Source organism: Acomys russatus, chromosome 2 (assembly GCF_903995435.1).
Source record: "Acomys russatus chromosome 2, mAcoRus1.1, whole genome shotgun sequence".
Lineage (NCBI taxonomy): Eukaryota > Metazoa > Chordata > Mammalia > Rodentia > Muridae > Acomys > Acomys russatus.
Window position 1 is genome coordinate 83,361,371 of NC_067138.1, and position 14,093 is coordinate 83,375,463.

Genomic DNA, 14,093 nt, shown 5'->3' on the forward strand with positions numbered 1-14,093 from the left:
GCGCCCTCCTCCTGGCGCTGGGTTGCTCCGGCGAGCGGCTGGGGGGTCCGGCCGTGTCTCGCCTCCTCCCTCCGCCTCTTCTGTTTCCTCCTTCCCGCTGCTGCTGCTGCTGCTGCTTTTAAAGCAGATTCTTTGGCCACAAATAGCAACTCGGCTGCCCCCCTCAGCGCCTCCCTCCGGTTCTTGTCTTCTTCCCCCAAAAAGTGAAGCGCGAGAGAGATAGCCCGACACTTAGGCCCGCAGGGGTGAGGGGAGCGGGCGAGAGGTGCCGGACGCGCAGGAACTGGGTCCAGGCTGCACAGGCCAGGGCCGGGGCGGGGTTGCCGGCGCACACCTTGAACCTGGCGGGAACCTGGTGGTCACAGTTGCTGGCAAGGTGGCTTGGTGGGGAAAAGAAATGAGGGAGCTCAGGAAAGTAATTTTCTAGGTTTCTCTCTTTGTTTCCTTGTCTGAGTGATTTCTAAAATCCTCATAACTGCTGGAGATCCCACGGAATCGCTGTGCCCACCTCTGGGGGATTGTGTGTGCGGGTCGTCTGCGCCTGACTGTGAGTGTGGGTGCGTCCCAGGCTGGAAGAACCAGTCCGCTGCGCCCGCTGGCGAACCCTCAATCTGGACCACCGACTCACTGGGGGCCAGAGGGCTGGAGTAAGGAGGGCCAGGCTGGAGAGCTGAGTGAAGGGGCGCGTGCACGCGTGCACGCACACACACACACACACACACACACACACACACACACACACACACACACACAGCGCGTGCGCGCGCACACAGCACGAGAGAGAGAGAGAGAGAGAGAGAGAGAGAGAGAGAGAGAGAGAGAGAGAGAGAGAGATATGAAGAAGAGGGGAGGGGAGGGGGCGCGGTGACGTCACTCCCCAACACCCATCAACCAGCCAGAAAAGACCCTCTCAGATTCACTCAACTCATCCGAGTGCAGGCACACCCGGCGCTTCCCGCTCTGCTTCCTGAAGCACACGAGGAAAAAAGGCTGGTCGCGCCCTATTCAAAGCAGTTGAATAATACAAGGGTCCTTCATTGATGAGATTCAGTTGTGTCTACCCCAGTTCACCTTGGCAGCCTTCTCGGACGTTTTTAGGATCCACTTTGAAGGCAGAGAGGAAGGCAGGGAAGTACTATAGCTAAATCTTGGAGTGAGAACTCTTAGGGTGCTTTCTGCTACTTGCTCATATGTTAGCGAAGTAATGCTCTCCCTCCGGCTCTCCCGAAAGACAGAATAAAACCTCTCCAGAGAGGCACCCAGTTATTGGAGGAGGGTGGCTAAGGTGCCTGGTGCGGATACCTTCTTCCCTACTCACGCGGTCTCCATCCTGTGGTGGGAAGTCAGCAGCTGGAAGCCTCCTTTGGCAATTGGCCCATCAAAATTCATTAGGAACACCATGAGAAAGGTCAAGCGAAGTGAAGCCTGGGCCTTCAAGCCACCTCCACTGCTCATGCTGTGTTCAGGCCAGCCAAAGCAAACAACACTTACTCCTGCAGTCTCCAGTCTTGGAAGGAGCAAAGGTAAGCAGACCCTCTTAGAAGCAACTCAGTGGTCCAGTATCTAGCACCCTGACTGTTGTCTCTAGCTGCCTGCATATTTCCTTCAATCCTCTGCATGCCATGATCTTCGAGATTACTCTGCCCACCGTACACTGCAAAGAGAAGGCATACCATTTGGATGGGGTCTTGAGAGATACAGTTTAGTTTCACAACAACTTAGGAGTAAAGAAGCATTGCCTGACTCACCCTCATTTTTTTTTTCACCTCCTTTCCTCATCTTTGAACTGCGAGCCACATAGTGAGAACCCTAAAGAAATTCATTACTGCGCAAGCTCCATGGAACAAGCTGAGAGCTTGAGCAGATACAACTAACTGTTCCTTATGCCCTCGGAGTTCATCTGGAAATGTGGACTTCCTGATAAATCATTTTCATCCAACAGATAAACTCCAGGTTGATTGTCACTGCCACATCCTCCCTCAAACTAGTGGTCCCACTCTCTTCATCTAGAGTTGGATATGGGGAAGATAGATGCCCTCTGCCTCCACATGTAACCTTGCTGAGAAGGGCTCAGCAGTGAAGCCTGGCTGCTCTCTGGAAATATAGTCTGGGAAGTCTTCTCTTCCCCTACTAGGAGCAAGTTAGACCAGCTAGAGAAATCCGTACTGGCTGTTGTCAAGGTAAACTGTGTAGATCACAGAAGAATAAATGGCAAACCCAACTTCTTCAACACCAGAAAGTCCTAAATGTTTGAGTCCCTATTACAACCAAATATCTCTTTAAAAAATTAAGGATGTGAGTAGCATCTAGTTTCAGCTGTAACTGTACAAACGAAACTTACAAATATGCAGGGTGGCGCTGCTGAAGAAGGCAAGATAGAGTGAGCAGAGAGCCCAGACTTTTCCACACATCCAAGTAGAAGCGGGAATGAAACTCCATCCAGGCACACACACTGTGCCACAGTGGTAACAAATGCACACAGCAGCTGATGCTGCAGCATCGCCTGTGGCAGCTGGACTGCACTGTCTTCTGGATATTTTCTCAAAGAACAAAAGAGGAAGGCAGGTTTGTGGCTAGTCTTATTTCATCATTAGAGGTAAGGAAACTTCATCTCTGAGACTATAAGGTTACACAAGGCAGCTAAGTCAGAGGTAGAGGACAAACTCAGGTGTCATTGTCCCTTTTCCCTGATCCTAAAATATTGACAATCACCTTTAAGTTCTGGGTCAAATAAACTGTTTTTCCAAGTCATGGCTGAACAGCAAATATAGACTGTTTAAAAATGATAGCCATTTACCCAAAAGAAAATGAAGCAGCAGAGCTGCATCTGACTTAATTCCCTTCTAGCTCTGGCATTCTTTGAAGACTAGCACACTGGAGCTTTGCACAGACACACACACACACCCTTGAGTGCATAATTCAGCTAGGGTGACAATGAGTATGTTTTGAGCCCCATCCAAAAGAGATTGTTCCTAGAAGTACTCATGAGATTTTATTTTCATTTATCAGGAAGCATAGCAAGCAAAATTTTAAAACAATGATAATGACAATGGTAGCAGCCAACTGTTACTTTGTATTATGTAGTAAGTATGTAATCATATCACAATATTTTGCTTAGGTGAGTGGGGTCTCATAGAAAAAAAGTCTCATGTAGCCAAAACTGACCTTGAACTTTTGAACCTCCTGCTTCTTCTACCCTGGTACCAAGTTACAGGACTATGCCATCACACCCAACTTCCACTGGTTTCCAAAAGGCACATCGTGACCTTTTGAGAGGTTCATGAATATAGTGGTTACAAATAGTTTGAGAGTTTGGTTTTTGGTTTTTGGTTTTTGTTTCCTTTTTCAATGAAAGAAATGTAGGAAAGAATTACTTTGATCATGTGGCTAGTTATTAAAGGGGAAAAAAATCTAGAAGCCACTGCCTCATCTCCAACTGTAACCTTTGCCTTTCTGGCTGAATATTATTAGTTTCAGGGTTTAAGTGAGGAAAAAGGATCAGATGAAGTACAGAACTTAGCCATTCTGAGAGTTTGCCCGTAGCCAAGCAAAAATTGTGCACATATCTTTTCAAGTCCAAACTGCTTTTATTTCTGTAATGATGAAAAATTATAAGCTAAAAGATGCAATAAATTCTTAATAATATTTTTCTTAAAAGGCGTATAGGGCTTTTTATGAAATCCAGCTAGAATGGAGAAACACAGCATAGATCTGAAAGACGTGTGTGGTTCCGTAAGCACTGAGGCTAACATCAGAACATCCCTACAGGTGTGAGGCCATCTAACATTCTTTATTAACTTGTTTCTGAGCACAGAAATGAAATAATAGTGAGTGCTTTTAATCCTCAAACATTTACCTCTACAAGTTAAAATGCTAGAGAGAAATTCCTAGATTGAACTGAGCTGCATGGGCTCTCCTAGCACAGAGGCAGCATGAAGAAAGATAGGAGAACTGTGAGAGCCTAAACTACACAACACTTGGCTTAATGTGGGGGCAGAGATGCATTCCTATACCTGTGGTTATAATTCCACTTACACTGCAAAGAAGAATGGAAAACAGTAACTCCTCTGAACACTGCTGTGGAGTCTGCCTTCAGTGTTACACAGTTACATGATTTGTTCCAACTCCTCAGGTTTGAAAGTTCAAATGCAGCACCAAGAAATGGCTGATTTACTATGGGAAGGCTAGTGGGCTTGCAGTAGGAAGGGGATGGGTAGGGCTTTAAAGGCAATGCTATGTAAACATCCACATTTTTCTGCAAAAGAAATAAATGCACTTTTCCTCATACCCAGCCACGGCAACATCTTAAAAGTCCCTATCATTACCCCAAAAAGGCCTGAAAAATTCAGGCTTCTCTTTGGCTGGCTCAGTTCGGTTGCCACATTGCACCCTCACCTGTACTGCATAGAGGACATTATGCTACAATGCTATTTTCCATTGGCTCAGCTACTGGAGATTACAGCATGCAACTGTGACAAATGGATATTCCCATTAAATTCTTTAGTAGAGTGGGGCATTCCATTAACCACTGGCGCTATCCCAACCCAAGTGAAACATTGGATCATTTTTTTTTATCTGAGCAAGAAGTGAAGGGGGGAAACAAAGGATGTACTCTAATTACTTTCCTATTTTTTTGTTGCATGCATTATGATAGTCGTATATTACAATTATTTATAATTATCATATGACAAGCTGTCAGCTGAAATTTAACAGGTGATTTGTCAAGAAGCTCCTTTAATGCATTCACTAAGCATTGGTTTTCAGTATTTCTTAACAGGAAAATTGTGTCAATTTGTTTTTAAAACTATGCAGTTTAAATGACAGAACCTGCTTATTAAAACACCACTGTTGGTAGATAGATGCACTCCTTTAGTCCCAGTGCCCAGGAGACAGAGGCAAGTGGCTCTCCATCAGTACAAGGCCAGCCTGGTCTTCATAGTGAGTCCCAGTCCAGACAGGACTACAGAGTGAGAGCCTGCTTCACAGAACAAAATAAAAGTACATTAAAAATAGCACTATTGCTAATATGAATGGGCACACCGTCATTAAGGTAGGACATAAGCACGCTTTCATCACGTCAGATTTTAAATGCTGAAGTTTTCATTGAAAGGAACAACTGCCTAGTGTTCTTTTTTGTTTTAATAGCTTATACTTTTGATCCATCTTTTAGATTTTAAATGTTTTTTACTTTAAAATGTGTTCATAGGCACATACTTTCATGCATGGCCCTCTATGTGTATCAATATGAGCTGCAGCATGCCCTTAGAAATGAAAGGGCAACTTGGTTTTTTCTGGTCACCATTTGTAGCCTAGGGATGGAAGTCAGGTCATCGTGCTTGGAGGTATGTATCTACCCACTGAGCTGTCTCACCAGCCCCATTTTTGATATTTTGAAATACACATGCTTAGTACATTTATGGTGAGGGACACATGTGTATCAAGGCACATGCTGAGGTCAAGGCAGAAGTTACTTATTTCCTTCAACTGCGTGGACTCAGATTCAGTTGGTCAGTCTTGGCAGTAAGTACCCTAATCCATCTTGCTGGCCCCAATTTTTAAGACATTTTTAATGGATGGATGAATGAGAGGATAGTAAGAACAGATATTTACATTCTGTTTAGTATCTTTGTCTTACCATAATGCAAAGGAAGGCATATTTTAAAGTACAGGCAAAGATTAAGAAGTCAGTGGAAAGCTAGTAATTAATCACTGAATAGAGGGCATTCTACAGAGAGCCAAAACTGATGAGGCTGATGAAGCAGGCTCTCTTTAGCTGACTGGCATGAGAATGGGGCACACAATGAAAACGCATCCCAGAGAGGTCCTGGGGGAAGAATCTTAGGAAGAATGGAAGTCTGAGTTCCAGTATCTGAAGAATGTCAAAGTCGTAGCACATAACCTGGAAATGAAATTAAACTGCATACCACAATTTTATTATTGACCCCATGGCCAGCCAAAATTTGTAAGGTTTAAGAGAATGACAGAAAAGTACAGCAGTGCTTGCTTAAGTTTGATTTGCACAAGCCTGACTCTTATCTTTAAGCCTGTGACATGCAGCAGGCTGTTAATGACTGGCAATCAGCAACTCGGAGTGAGCTGAATCTCCTTAATGAAAGAATGTGCTTCAAGATTCAACATGAAAAAAAAAAAAAAAAAAGTAAAACTTAAAGCCTGGCTGTCTTTGAAAGCAAGTAACATACCCAACAACCAAGGTCACCAATAAAGTGCAGGTTTCACAATTTTAGGAAGAAAGGACTAACAGAGACTTAAAATTATTTTTAAAGGTTCTTTCTTCCCAGGTTTCAGAAAATGACTTTTAGACACTCAGAAGCAAAATAGCCTAAACCAATCTCCATGTGACAAGAAATGTGTCTATATGAAATTTGGGGCTCACAAATAAGCAGAAAGAAATAGAACTTCATATCCTGGGCAAGGGGCTCACAGTCACCAGATCCTATTGGTCTCCATGCAGTTATTAAAGACATTAGGACTACTATTTTTCAAATGTTTCTTATTGTTTTTCTTTTGATCTCTTTGGTTTTACTTCTCTTGTTGCCATAAATTTCAGTTATAACACTTAATTTCACTTAAGTTCAGAATTGATGGCATAGCTCTTTGAGGGGATTCCTGTCTGATCAAATGAAAGGCTCCTAACAGTATTGCAAGCACTGTAGGATTTCATAAATATTTGAAAGAGAAAAAGGAAGAGCAAAGACAGGAACTGAGGAAAAAAAAGATAATTGAATGTCAGTAGTCCATCTTTGTGACCTATCACTTTCTTTATGAAGTTTCCCACACCCATTAAATAGAACGAATTTACCTTGTCTTTGGGTCTTGTGTTTTCTTAATCCCAATCTTTATGCCTTCTTTCTATATCTGTTTGTGAGCATCCCCAAGCCTCTCCACATTCTTTATACCACCATCAATACCTGGACTCAAACAAATATCTGTTGCATGCATCAGTGTGATGACATGTGCTTAAAGCCCACTGTGGCTGATGAGGTGCCACCTCATCACCCTCTCTCCCTCAGCCCACACTGGAAGGCAATGATGTAACCTAGTTTGGTCATTTATGTTTCACCACTCATAGCCTGCACTGAACTGTCACAAGGAATAATAGGATCTGAGGAAAACTGGATGGATTCATAGCTCCACAGAATTCATGATGAGAGTAATTTTAGTTACATATTTTCTTCTCAGATGTCAGAATTATTTATCAGTTCAGTACGGGAAATCTTTCATAATTCTAACTGGTACTAACCTTTTTTACTTTTAACCAAGTACACTCTATTAGATAGAAATAGTTCTCAATGCCTCACAATATTTGTAAACATTATTTCCTGTTTGATCATATATTACCACATTATCTTTTTTCTGAAAACTGATTAGCCATGCCCCCACTACTAGTAACATCAAACAAGCCTAGACAGGAGCCTAAAGGCAAATACCATTCTTAGTTAGTTATACAGTTGTTAATTTCCTTAAAGTTTTGCTTTCTGTCTTTCTTCCTCACTACCAAAAGCCCAGCTTTGCAATACAAATGTCTATACTCTCTTCTGGGCTACTGTAGGACTTTTTTTTTTTTTTTTTCATATGCTCTTCTTCCCAATCTTATCCTGCTTGGGATCCAATTCATTCTCCATTATGCTGTCCAATTAATTCAGAAGAAAACACAGGTTACCCAAGTCTCCTACCAAGAGAAACTCAATGGTTCGTAACTATATGTTCAACCCACAATTACTCACAAGTGTTCTAGAGTCACAGGTGGAATGGCACCTGAGCCCGTTCTTCTGTTCTAAATTTCAAATCCTTACTACTGATGTCTTAGCCTTTAGTACACTCTACATAAAACTACATTTTCATTTTAAACGAGGCAGAGAGCTCTCCAACAATCACCTACATACTAAATGCATAACCATCCCTAAAAGAACCTCTCACCTTATATTTTTTGATTTTCTGATTCTGTTGCCCAAATATAAACAGTATTTTTAAAAAGGTGTTTAGATTCTTAGAGTAAATAAATATGGTACTGAAACTGGTTAAAAGGTCACATTAAACATCCCCCTCTTCAAAAGACGCTTCTTATGGGTAGATTTATTTATATCCATTTATTTACTGGAATAGTAAAGTACAAAAAAATACTAATGTGACCTGGATGGAGTCAGTGGGAATTTATGCCAACTGAAACCTAATCATCTCTTACAGACCCACTTTGTTTAATCCCACCTTGAATGTTCTCATGCCAGGACACTGTGCTGGGAAGAGAACAGAGGAATTTGAGGAATCTGAATTAATGCTAATGTGAAGAACACAAGACAAGACAAGGTTAACAGTTTCTTGAAGTCCCCACAGTACTGCGGATGGAACTCAGGACCCCATGTATGGTAAGCAAGCAGCCTGGGATCTGCACATCCCCAGGCATCTCAGCTTTTTATTTCTTAATTCAGGATGGAGAAGAACCAGCATGGGACTCTCAACAATCTGGAGCCTGTAAAAGCCAGTAGCTCACCAAGGGAGGCACATGTGCTTCCCCCACAAAAAGACTCCAAGGGGGAAAAAAACCTCAGGGAGGGCTTTCTTCCCAAGTCTCAGTCTTGGGGTGGGGGGTGGGGGAGGGAGGGTAGAGATTCCCTCAAAGAGATGGAGGTAAAAAGAGCCAAGGCTGCTTGAATCATTTCGCATTTATAGCTCAGTGCTTTTTCCCTGTCCCAAATAACAACTGCAACGAAGCTTCATTCTAAGATTCTAAGATTACCAAGGTGCTCAACTTGGCCAGTTCTAAAGTGGCCCTTGCACAGAGGCAGAATGTCCTAAGTGTGTTTAATAGACCTTTGTAGAGTTGCATTTTTCTGGAGTCTACCAATTGCCTGAAAAAAAAAATTTTTTTTTAAATCTTGAGCCAGGTTTGGTGGCACCCAGCTTTAGTCCAAGCACATGGGAAGCCTAGAGAGACAGGGATATCACTGTGAGGTCTAGGCCAGTCTCGTCAACATCAAAAGTTCCAGCCCAGCCAGAGTGCCACAGTGAGACACTGTAGTTCAAACATATGAAAATCTATTCAGTTTAATATGATCGTATCTTTAGGAAGCATAAGTGTGCCTATTACATCACAAGTCTCAATGTTTGTATTACTAAACACCAAAATGGTTATTTACAACCCTGTTATATATTAGAATATCTAAGAACTTTAATACATGCTCACAGCCCCCTTATAGCAGCTAAATTGGTGCCCTGAAAGTAGGACTCTATAATCTGAGTTTTAAAAGCTACTCAAGTGATCCAAATGGTTAGTTAGGGTGATGTAAGCTTGTTTTGATAACTCTAGGTAGCACAATTCAGAAATTCTAGGCTAGATAATCTTTTATATTTCTCTTTTCCCAGCTCTTGAGTTCTTTGTGAAGGAATTTTCATTTCATAAGTTAAAAAGAAATGACTCCTTTACTGATTTCCATTTTTAAGTGGCAGCCCAGGTTTCACACTCTCCTGTGGCATTTCTAGAATTTGTTATTGCTTAGTTTTCAAGGGGCCCATTGACCTCACCACTCATTCCTCAGACCTCCTTCATGTGTGAAGTATGTGAACTATGCATATCAAATCATGTTACGATGTGTGTGTGTGAGCAAGGCACAGGTGATAAAACTCTTTTATCTAAATATAATACAAACACCCTTTAATGACTTATTCTCTTCAGTTTCATTAATATAGGATACTTGGCCTTCACAGCAGGCTAAAGTCCATCACATCCAAACAAGAACATGATTAAATAAGAAGGGGAATGAGTGCTGGGGCTTCGGGGTACAGAACAAGACGATCTGAAACTTGTTCAGAAGCATATTGCAACTACCTTGGATACCCGCATATTATTTTCAGAGTTAACTTAGGAACAAAAATAGCTGCTACTTGTGAGAGAGAAAAAAGTTGCTCCCATTTCTTTTGCCTTAAGGAATTCAATTTCTTGAGAAAGCAATACTCTTGGTAAACTCTAATAATAGAAACTATCAATACATATTGAAGAGACATTTCCCTCCAAGAATTGCTAGCAGATATGTGGATATAATATACTCTTTATTGGCCCACAGTGAACATATGTGTGCATTTTCTAGTCCCCAAAGAAAGCTGAAGACCAATCTCTTGTAGTGTCCCTTATAATTTCCTAATACACACATTTTACTAGTAACTGAGATGATTAATTGCTCCAGACTCCAAAGCTTAGGGGTATTTCCTGGGAGTCAATATTTTGGACAATCTCTTCAGGCAATTCTGAAAACTATCCTGATAACACAATTCAGATTCATTGATTTGCTTAATTGTTCCTAAGATGATATCCCAGTACAGCTGAGCAGAAAGCTGACTATCTTTTACTAATTTCCTCCACACCACCCTGAGCTTTCTTCTACTGTTTCAAGTAGCAGACGGAGACAAGTCACAGGTTTTACCTAAGTCTACAAGCTTTTGAATTCTGCCTTGCTTGGCTGGCTTATTCTAGCAGCCTCTACTCTGATAGAAATGCCCAGCTCCTACCATGTTTGTGGGGACTTGGATCCTACCCACTTCCCTCTTGGCTATAACTAACAGCCTAACAGCCTGCAGAGAACTCAGGGTCCTTCAGCAGGCAGCTGTAATTACACAGAATTTACTGGATATCCAAGTGAAAACCCAGCACCTGCCAGGACATTTCTGTTCTAGCTGCTTCACTAGGGGAGAATAGGCCATGAACTCTGTGGTGCTGTTTGCCTTTTCCCAATAGTTGTTCTTTGTTTTTTTGTTTGTTTGTTTGTTTGTTTAAGGTGAATATATGCTCTTAACTTGCTGCCCCCTCCATATTTACTTGACTAGGATAATAGTTGCTTTGGAAATCCAGTCTCATATAAGTCGTGAAACAATAAACAAGCCCTCCAAAAACCTAAGAATAAAACCACGCTTTGCAAGGGAGGAGACAATGTTCTTTTTGCCCTCTAATGACTACTGTTCCACACAGAGCTTGGAGAAGAGAGGCTCTTGAAATTGTATCTGGAAAGAAATGCAATTGGTTGGAATTGAAGCTACAAAAGGGGGAGAAACCTCAAGAATTAAAAGAAAAGGAAGTGTATAGCAACTGCCCATCCCTCTGAGTTTCTCAGACTTTCCAAATTCTTTTGGTTCACCACTCAGCCGTAGTAAAGACTCAGTGGGTAAGAACTCCCCAACTCTTCTGGGCACAGCTTCTGGGAATCTGTCTGTCACAGGAAGAGAGGTTGCAGAACCTGGCATTCTTCCTTGTGGGCAATAGGAATGGTTATGGCACAGACGTGAACACGCACACACTCTTGGAGGTGCAGTTCCTCATGAGTTGCCACTCTTTTTCTTGAAAGAAGCACTGTGGGACTCAGCAAGGGACTATTCCCATCACTGATATCAGTGACAACACTGTCTGGTTTGCCCCAGAACTTGCCCTTCAGTCCTGAGAGTGCCTCTGGGGAGAAAGGGTATTGGTATTGGGAAAAAGACACAAGGCACTTTGCCATATCTTTGAACAGCCAAAAGGGTAAAAGGGCTTTATGCCTTTTTAAATTTCCTGCTGTTAAGCAGATAAACTGGTCATCATGCCATCCTGTTTGAGACCACCAGCTTCCCCACCTTTCCCTCTCTTATGCCCTTTAAACTATCAAATCAGTCCACATGTGGCTAGGTTCATAATTAAAGTGTTGGCAGTGCCTGTTCCATTGCTGTCCATTTCATTTGTACAAATGGTCCTATCACTCTCTTTAAAAGCACTGGGCACATGTTCAAAACATACAACCCAAACAAATAAACTGAATAACCAATCCAAAGCTGCCAGCCCTGGGTGCATCTTTAATATTACAAAAGGACTCCAAAAAAAGCTCACACAGGGGGAACTTTCTCAGAGCTGAAAAATGCAAGTTTATATGTTAACACAGTACCACCAAAGGAAGATAGGGCTCATAGATATGGCATGGAATCAGCAATTTAGCATTCAATGAGACAAATTTCACCTTGAATGAGTCCCTAGAAAAGGGAATATTTAGGACAAGAAGAGTTCCTATGGGGAATCTTAGGGTAGAGCTGAAGTTTGGCAGAATTTATTACTTCCAAGTACTGAGAGAGAGAGAGAGAGTTTATATTTAGAACTAGGTTCTTGATCTTATCCAATGATTGACTTTCATGGCCTTTGGAAGTAACTTTGATAGCAGAGTTCCTGTCTGTCATTTACCCCTGATACTGACACGGTCTCATAACAGTGGGAATGGCTATATAAAAATGTCATGGTAAGGGCAAAAACTTAGCAAGGTGAAGGGCTCCAACATGTGGAGAGAAGAGAACTTAAGACAAATTACTTAGTACAGCAAGAAAGAAATAGAAAACCAGAATGCAAACTGTGGTGTGAGATTTCACCAACACAGAGTAAGAACTGCCCAGACTGTTCAGAACAGTTAGGAAATAAGGCATTTGGCCACAACCGGCCTACAGTGCAAGCCGGCACCTTCATCTGGAGGCTCTGCTGGAGAGGAGCTGTCTTCTGCAAGATGGCAGCCTGTTCAAAACAGCACAATGCAATCTATCACCAGCTAGGCCAAAGCACTTGCTTCTTTCTCTTCTCTGACAGAAAGAAACTGATCAAACACTGCTACAGAGCTCAGACCTGCAACAAAAAGTGCACAGTTATAAACCAGAGTGGTACCACCTGTGTGATGTTTCAAAATCATTTTTCTCTTTTGCATCATCTCATAAGGCAGGTAAGGGGGAGAAACTGAAGGTGAGACTGCAAACTAGAAGAAGGAACCTAGAGGTTGAGTAGAAGTAGAGAAAACAGCAAGTTTATGTCTCCTGCTAAGAAATAACTGTATGGTAGGATCTCACCCCAGGCAAAAAGGAAAACAAAGATAACTCTGCCCAGTGCGGTTCAGTCACGTGACTGAGTTGTCTTGCTAACAATGTGATGTCATTACAACATTTGTTGATCTGGGGACACACATTTGTATTAAAAGCACACTGAAGAAAATTGTTTATTTATACAAGCTACTATTTTTTTTAAGTCCATAATTGAATTTCTCTCTATGTTCTCAGTGAATAAGAAAAATTGGAGCCAGGTATCTGCACAAAGTGTCATAGAAATGGAATAAAATGGCACAGTCTACAGGATGTGACCTACATTTATGAGTATCTTGTCCATACAAAGTTATCTTCTGTTGTCACTTTAAAAGTCTGGTGGGTTTTTTTTTTTTTTTTTAATCTTAAAATGTAATGAAACCCATCCAGGGACAGTCCACATTTTTCAGAAAGAACAAATATTTCAGTACAAGAGACAGCATTTGCCAGTACAAGAAGACACCAGCCAAGTTGCAGTGGAGGAACTAAGCAAGTACATTTCAATAAGGGCCCAAACAATCCCTGGCAACCAGTTAGAAAAACAAGTCATCATTGCTTTAAGGAAGCTCTCAGATGTGAATGATGTTGGTGGAAAACAGAGTTACTCACCAGCTGAAATGTTTACTTGAAGTGAGAATTATTTTATGGAAAGCACCATGAGTCTTGGCATACTTGCAATCTGTTCAGATTGGTCACTGTGTACATTATTAATACAGCAATATGCCCCAAGACGTTTAATCTGTCTGCTTAATGGAGCAGGTGGTGAGGTTCTCCCAGTGAGCTGTGGGCTGCTGAAGGTCAGGGCCTCCGTCTTATTCATCTTCTATCTCACGTGATACCAGCTTAATGAAGGCAGTCAATAAATTCCAAATGAAGGAATACACATTAACACACACCCTGTCCCTCTGGCATAAAATATCACCCCATCAACACTGACCTATGGCCCTGCCTAATTTCTCTTCTGATTGATAATTGCCAGCTGCCATATTTACATAACTACTTTAATTCTCTACTCCTTCACTAGAGTCTACACTTCTCGATTCTTTTGAGCTTGAGTTGCTAGGATAATGCTTAGCACTTCTAAAGTCAATTACAAGTAAGTGTTGACCTTTTTTATGAGGCAATGATTGAAGAAGACATGGCTCACTTTGTCTCATCTTTATTTCACTGATTTCTGCTGCCCCAGCTCTGCTTTTCCCCTGGGGGTATTCAGGCACTGTCGTGCA

General features: G+C 41.9%; 1 protein-coding gene across 29 annotated transcripts in view; it reads right to left on the bottom strand.

Annotated features, from left to right (window-relative positions):
• Ptprd (protein tyrosine phosphatase receptor type D) overlaps positions 1–14,093 on the bottom strand; it is an 822,247-nt gene that overhangs the window by 506,517 nt on the left and 301,637 nt on the right. The window lies entirely within an intron of this gene.